We start from the raw sequence: 8,074 nt of genomic DNA on the forward strand, positions 1-8,074 counted from the left end.
TCTCTCCCTCTTCCCCTGTCTTTCTCACTCCCTCACCTCTCTCCCCTCATCTCCTCTCTCTCTTCCACCTGTCTTATCTTTTCCCACCTCTCTCTCCCCCTCCTCTCTCCACTCTGCCCCCCCCCCCCCCCCCCCCCGCCCCCCCATATATATCTCTCCCCCTCCTCTCTCTCTCTCTCTCAAACACTTCCGCATGAAATGATTATGTTGTCTTAACCTGGATGTCTTCAACCTGGCGCGACGCTCCGCTATCCCGACAGTATAGGAGAATGGTCAGCAGTATAGAAGTCAGTATGGATCCCCCCGGCACATCCCAGCTCCCTCCTACCCCGACAGTATGGAGAATGGTCAGCAGTATAGAAGTCAGTATGGATCCCCCCGGCACATTCCAGCTTCCCACCTACCCCGTCCCCCCGCGGCCTACGGCTTACAGGAGGTGACAAGGGTGCAGCCTACCCCCCTCAGCCTGGCTTCCAGGAGGGTGACAGGGGTGCAGCCTACCCCCCCCAGCCTGGCTTCCAGGGAGGTGAGAGACCAGATCTACACCTGATACTCTAGGACAGTTTAAGCCCGAGACTAAAGAGCTATTTCAATAGAGATTCTCCGGTTTGAGTGCTTTTCAGACCAGGACTAGGTTTATTCGGTGTCCAGGAAACCAGCCCTTACTCTTGATGTAAATTAAAATGTTACTGGACAGCAACTCCCTTCAATAGTGTTTTCATTAAGCGTTTGGAAGGTGTGTCATGATAGCCATAGATATCATGAGACTCATTGTTAAGAGGCTGGCCAACCACTCTGTATCCCTGTGTTTGTGTCACCATAACGCTGGCCAACCACTCTGTATCCCTGGTTTGTGTTCCCATAATGCTGGCCAACCACTCTGTATCCCTGGGTTTGTGTCACCATAATGCTGGCCAACCACTCTGTATCCCTGGGTTGTGTTTCCATTACGCTGGCCAACCACTCTGTATCCCTGGGTTTGTGTTCCCATTACGCTGGCCACACCACTCTGTATTCCCTGGGTTTGTGTTCCCATAACGCTGGTCAACCACTCTATATCCCTGGGTTGTGGTACATTACGCTGGCCAACTACTCAGTATCCCTGTGTTTGTGTCCCATAATGCTGTCCAACCACTCTGTATCCCTGTGTGTGGTACATTATGCAAGATGGTTTCTGTTTAATTAATTTATTGATGTATTTAATCTATCCCTTGTTTATCAGGTCCCCAAGCCGGCATGTACCCACCACCTCCCCAATACAGCACGGGCATGGCACAACCTAGAAACACCCCTGGGGGTGAGTCACCACACACACACACACACACACACACACACACACACACAGTGGCGTGATTATTTATTCAAAATAGCTGTTATGAAAAGCCAAATTAAAATTAAAATTTTAATTAAATATTAAAATTAAATTCTCACAATAACAAAAGTAATTTGTCTGATGATTCGGGCTTACAGCTCCTTCCGACCAGCAGACTGTAGACACAACGTTGTGAAGACAGAGTCACGGTTTCGAGTTTGTGAGTGAAGTAAACCAAAAGCCAGGTTAACTGCCAGATGCACACAAGTGTTGAGTAGTGCAGACATTTTTGCTAATTTATGAAAATGAATACAGAAATGTCACATTTACGTAAGTATTCACACCCCTGAGTCAATACATGTTAGAATCACCTTTGGCAGCAATTACAGCTGTGAGTCTTTCTGGGTAAGTCTCTAAGAGCTTTGCTCACCTGGATTATAAAAATATTTGCCCATTATTCTTAAAAAAAATACAGAAATAACTAATTTACATAAGTATTCACACCGCTTTGCTATGATACTCCAAATTGAGCTCAGGTATATCCAATTTAATTTGATCATCCTTGTGGGATGTCAATACGATTTGATTGAAGTCCACCAGTGCCCAATTCAATTGTTTGGACATGATTTAGAAAGAAACCACACCTGTTGACAGAAACTATACCATGAAGTCCAAGGAACAGTCTGTAGATCTCCGAGATATAATTGTGATGAGGCATATATCTGGGAAAGGGTATAAAACTATTTCTAGAATGGTGAAAGTTTCCAAAGAGCACAGTGGTCTCCATCATTGAGAAATAGAAAAATATGGAAATACCCAGACTCTGCCTAGACGCTGAGTATCCGACCAAACTGAGCAGGCCAGAAGGACCTTGGTCATGAGGTGACCAAAGAACCCAATGACCACTCTGACAGAACTATAGAGTTCTTTGGCTGAGATGGGAGAACCTGCCAGAAGGACAACAGTCTCTACAGCACTTCACCAATCTGGGCTTTTATGGCGGGAGAGTGGCCAGACGGAAGACACTCCTGAGAAAATGCACATGATAGCACGCCTGGAGTTTGCAAAAAGACACGCGAAAGACTGAGATCATAAGGTACCAGATTCTGTGGTCTAATGAGACAAAAATGGAACTCTTTGGCCTGAATGCAAAGTGCTATGTCTGTAGAAAAACCAAGCACAGCTCATCACCCATCTAACACCATCCCTACCGTGAAGCATGGTGGTGGCAGCATAATGCTATGGGGATGCTTTTCAGTGGCAGGGACTGGGAGACTGGTAAGGATAACGAACTTGGAAAATTAAAAGAGACTGAAGTGCAAATTCATGTGGACCAATCCGTTTGACCACGCTTCTGCAAAAGCCCACCAAGTGCCGTTCGCACTACAACAGACGGTCGAGGCAGAGCTCGACAGGCTCCAGACCACTGGAATACTCTAACCAATCACCTACTCTGAGTGGGCTTCCCCCATTGTCCCAGTAATGAAGCCTGATGGAAATATCAGGATTTGTGGAGATTACAAGCTAACCGCCAATGTAGCTTCCAGGCTGGACCAGTACCCACTGCCAACGGTAGAGGAGCTATTCACAAAGCTATTTGGTGGGACATGCTTTTACAAGCTGCCCATGTCTCACGCATACCAGCAGTTGGTGCTGGCTGAAGAATCCTGCAAAGTAGCTAGAATTAACACTGACAAGGGGCTGTTTCAGTACACATGCCCTCCGTTTAGTGTCTCCTCTGCCTGAGTGATCTGTCAAAGAACAATGGAGAATCTGTTAACAGCACACTACTGTATAGATGGAGCATATCCTTATCACCGGTGTCATGGAGGAAGACCACCAACAAAAATAAACTTGAAAGATTAGTGTCAAGACTGGAGAGCGCAGGGCTTCTCCTGAAGAAATCAAAGTGTGTTTTCCTGGCCCCTGAAGTGGAGTACTTGGGGCACAAAGTCCCTGCCAAAGGGTTTCAAACACTGGACAACCAGAGGCCCCAGAACCCAAGGATGTGAGTGAGCTATGGGCCTACCTTGCGAAGTTAAACTACTATGGCCACTTTCTTCCTAACCTAGCCTCTGTCCTAACCCCACTGCAAGAAATCTTACAAGTATGCGCACGGACGCCACATCAACATCCAAACGGACCATAAGCCCATGTTAGGGCTCCTTGGTGAACTGAAGAACATACACCCATTCGCCTCCGGACGACTCCAAACACCCTCATGTTAGCTCAATACCAATATGAGTTGCCGTACAGACCAGGCCCCTCCATCGCCAATGCTGATGGTCTCAGCAAGCTGCCACTTCCAGACATGCCCAAAGACCTCAAATGTCCCCCTGGATTGGTGTGCTTGCTGAAACAGCTCCAAACAGCTCCAATAGACCATCGCCAACTGAAGAAATGGACTGTAAGAGACCCTCTTCTCTCCAACGTCAGCCGCTTAGTCCAGGAGCAATGGCGTGTCCACTGTCCTGATTGGACAAAGTGGTGGAAGAGCAGGTGCAGTCTTGTGCTACTTGCCAGCAGGTATGAAATGCTCCAGCACAAGGGTCCCATAAGCCCTTGGGAGTGGCCTGGAAAACCCTTGACTTGCATTCACATTGACTATGCAGGGCATTTCCTTGGGGAGATGTTCTTGTTGGCTGTRGATGCTCGCTCAAAATGGCTTGAAGTTTTCCCAGTCCCCACTGCAAACTCAGCAACAACTGAGCATCTCAGGGAAGTATTCAGTACTCATGGTCTTCCCCATACGATCACATCAGACAATGCAGCCATCTTTATGAGTGGCAACCAATGGTATTCTCCACATTACCTCCACCCCTAGCACCCTTCCATRAATGGCTTAGTGGAGAGGGCAATCCAGACAATGAAAAGAGCCTTGGAAAAAGCAGCATGAGGCACAYTGAAAACCAGAGTTTCCCTGGCAGCCTCCCGCTGTACACCACAACCGGGATGACTCCAGCTAAGATCATGTTTGGCCACCCTGTTCGGACCAGGTGTCAGCACAAGAGTTCTCCGCAGTCAGGAACGGATGGCTACCAACAGGAAAAAACACCAAATCCACCAGGTCGCTGGAGGCCGGRTCGCCCGTCCGGGTCAGGGACTTCTCAAGGAATGACAAATGAACACCAGGAGTGGTGGTCCCCACTACAGCTCCTCTCTTATACAGAGGGGATGTTGCTGAGAAGGTGGTGAGGTGGCGCCACATGGTTCATCTGCTGGCGAGGGGGGAAGGTGCCCAGGCAACCTCAGATCGTCCTCCYATCTGGGACGATGATGGAGCGGCAGTGGAGCAGCCCCAGATACCYGTCCCACAGGCAGCTCAAGTGCCTACTGTGAGGTAGGCAGAGGCAGCCCTTGTCCAACGCTCAGACAGAGCCCGCAAATCCCCAGAAAGATTGAACTTATAGTTAGTTACTGGGCAGTACATTTCTTGGCCATTCCTACCAGAACTGGTTAGTTCCCCCTTTTGACTCTGATTAAAAATATATCCCCCCTGGTTTCCGTTCCCTTGGTTAAGTATGTTGGGACTATGGGCGGAGGGATGTGGTAACCTGAGTTATGGGTTRGTTCTATAGGGAGTTGCCGATGTGGCCGTAAGGGACTCAACGCTGTAAAACAGGAAGTAAAGCAGTTCAGATTTACCTTGAGAGGGAGTCAATGAGACTAGCATCGAGTCTGGTTAAGTTTATAATAGGCTTCATCAATGTTTATTTTTTAGTATTATCTTTGATAATAGCCAGTGCCTACTCAACCACTGACCTCACCGCACATCACACACACACACACACATCCACCCACACACACACACACACACACACACACACACACGCACACACACCACACACACACACACACACACACACACACACACACACACACACACACACACACATCTAAGGGGTTCTATATGGTCCTCTCCAGTCCTGTCCAGTTCTATCCAGTATTACTATAGTATTACTCCATCCTAAGGGGTTCTATATGGTCCTCTCCAGTCCTGTCCAGTTCTATCCAGTATTACTATAGTATTACTCCATCCTAAGGGGTTCTATATGGTCCCTCCAGTCCTGTCCAGTTTCTATCCAGTATTTACTATAATTACTCCATCCTAAGGGGTTCTATATGGTCCTCTCCAGTCTGTCCAGTTCTATCCAGTATTACTATAGTATTACTCCATCCTAAGGGTTCTATATGGTCCTCTCCAGTCCTGTCCTGTCCTGTCCAGTTCTATCCAGTATTACTATAGTATTACTCCATCCTAAGGGGTTCTATATGGTCTCTCCAGTCCTGTCCAGTTCTATCCAGTATTACTATAGTATTACTCCATCCTAAGGGGTTCTATATGGTCCTCTCCAGTCCTGTCCAGTTCTATCCAGTATTACTTAGTATTACTCCATCCTAAGGGGTTCATATGGTCCTCTCCAGTCCTGTCCTGTCCTGTTCCAGTTCTATCAGTATTACTATAGTATTACTCATCCTAAGGGGTTCTATTGGTCCTGCTCAGTTCTATCCAGTATTACTATAGTATTACTCCATCTAAGGGGTTCTATGGTCTCTCAGTCCTGTCCTGTCCTGTCCAGTTCTATCCAGTATTACTATAGTATTACTCCATCCTAAGGGTCTATATGGTCCTGTCCAGTCCTGTCCTATCCAGTTCTATCCAGTATTACTCCATCCTAAGGGGTTCTATATGGTATTGTACAGTCCAGTCCTATCCAGTTCTGTCAAGTATTACTATAGTATTACTCCATCCTAAGGGGTTCTATATGGTCCAGTCCTGTCCAGTTCTATCCAGTATTACTATAGTATTACTGCATCCTAAGGGGTTTTACAATGGTTCTGTCCAGTCCTGTTCAGTCCTGTCCTGTCCTGTCCTGTCCAGTCCTATCAAGTATTACTATAGTATTACTCCGTCTAAGGGTTCTATATGGTCCTGTCCAGTTATATCTGATTCTATCTAGTTCTGGCCAGTATTCCCTCCCTCCTTCCCTCTGCAGTAAACCCAAGTGGTGGTTCTGTCCTGTTCTATCCGGTTCTGACCAGTTATATCTGGTTCTAACCAGTATTCTCCTCCCTCTGCAATAACCCAGGTGGTGGTTCTGTCCTGTTCTATCCGGTTCTGACCAGTTATATCTGGTTCTAACCAGTATTCCTCCCCTCTGCAGTAACCCAGGTGGTGATGCAGCAGCCGCTGCTAAGAGACGTACCAGGCAGATGACGTGTCCCCACTGTCAGGTCCAGGTTCTGACAGAGACCACACACATCGCCGGGAGTCTCGCCTGGCTCATCTGTGGAGTCCTCTTCTGCTTCCTGTGAGTTGACACACACACGGGCCGACACACACGGGCCGACACAACACACACACACACACACACACACACACACACACACACACCACACACACACATGTACATACAGGAATACACACATGTACATACAGGAATACACACACACATACATACAGGAATACACACACATAGTATTTGTAGCTTTTTTTCTCTCACACACACACTAAATATCCTCTCTCTCACTTTCTCTCTTTGTCCCCACCCCCCTCTCTATCTATCTCTCTCTTTGTCCCCCCCCCACTCTCTCTCGCTTCTCTCTTTGTCCCCCACCCCCTCTCTATCTATCTCTCTCTTTGTCCCCCACCCCCCTCTCTATCTATCGTCTCTTTGTCCCCACCCACTCTCTCTCGCTCTCTCTCTTTGTCCCCCACCCCCCCTCTCTATCTATCTCTCTCTTTGTCCGTCCCCCCTCTCTCTCTAGGTGCATGATATTCTCTTGCATTCCGTTCTGTGTTGACTCCTGTAAGGACGTAGAACACCGCTGCCCCAACTGCAAGACAGTGATCTACATCCACAAACGCATGTGAACAGACCAAGATGAGACACCTGCCACAAAGTGATCCACAGACACTTCTGCCACAAAGTGATTCTTACCTATATTAATCTATTCCAGTAGTGTTGATCCTCTTAGGGAAACTGCAAACCCGGTTTAATGCACCAGGATTGGAAAGACAATGGGACTGTCTGTCGCTGACATCACTACTGCAGTACCAGTTTTCATCTACTGGGAATGTGTGACAGGTATTATTATAGCCATCATTTACTATATCGTAAACATTCATGAAAACAAAATGTGCTTCTTGTCTTAATTTCAGGTTAAGGTTAGGTATTATGGTCAGCTGTGTGGGTATATTTGATGACTTTGTGGCTGTGCCAGCTAGTGACCCCTCTACAGAGCTCCTCCTGATCATGACAAGAAATGCCAACCTGCCCCTAATTAGGGGGAACAGGTTAAAGAGTAGACAGCCATACAAATGTACGTGCAAAGACCACGTTTAATAGGTTTTTATACTAATTGTAATGAAGTTTTTCAATTAAAACAGAACATATTGTACTTTCCAATGAATAACGGTCAAGTTTATTGATTGGTTGTTTGCTTTAAATGATTGATGAATAATCAATATCTCAATAATGACTTTGACTTTTGAGATGATAATGGTTATTGTATTTTTTCCCCCAGAAACACACACTCACACATTCCACATGTTGGTGCTATTCCACATGGTGGTGCTATTCCACATGAACCACACCACCTCCAAACCACCTGTAGTGGTGTTAATGATGTAGCTGGATTGGACTGGGCTGATCTGGGCCTGTGTTCACTAAGAGTCTCAGAGTCCATGTAATGTTATTCATGATGATCTTAAAGTCCAAACTGATCCTAGATCATCAGTGCTTTATGAATACTGGCCCT

At 46.8% G+C, this 8,074-nt stretch overlaps 1 pseudogene; it reads left to right on the top strand.

Moving 5' to 3' along the window:
• Window positions 1-240: 240 nt before the first annotated feature.
• LOC111969095 (lipopolysaccharide-induced tumor necrosis factor-alpha factor homolog) lies at window positions 241-7,722 on the top strand (annotated as a pseudogene).
• Window positions 7,723-8,074: the final 352 nt, after the last annotated feature.

Source organism: Salvelinus sp. IW2-2015, linkage group LG10 (assembly GCF_002910315.2).
Source record: "Salvelinus sp. IW2-2015 linkage group LG10, ASM291031v2, whole genome shotgun sequence".
NCBI lineage: Eukaryota > Metazoa > Chordata > Actinopteri > Salmoniformes > Salmonidae > Salvelinus > Salvelinus sp. IW2-2015.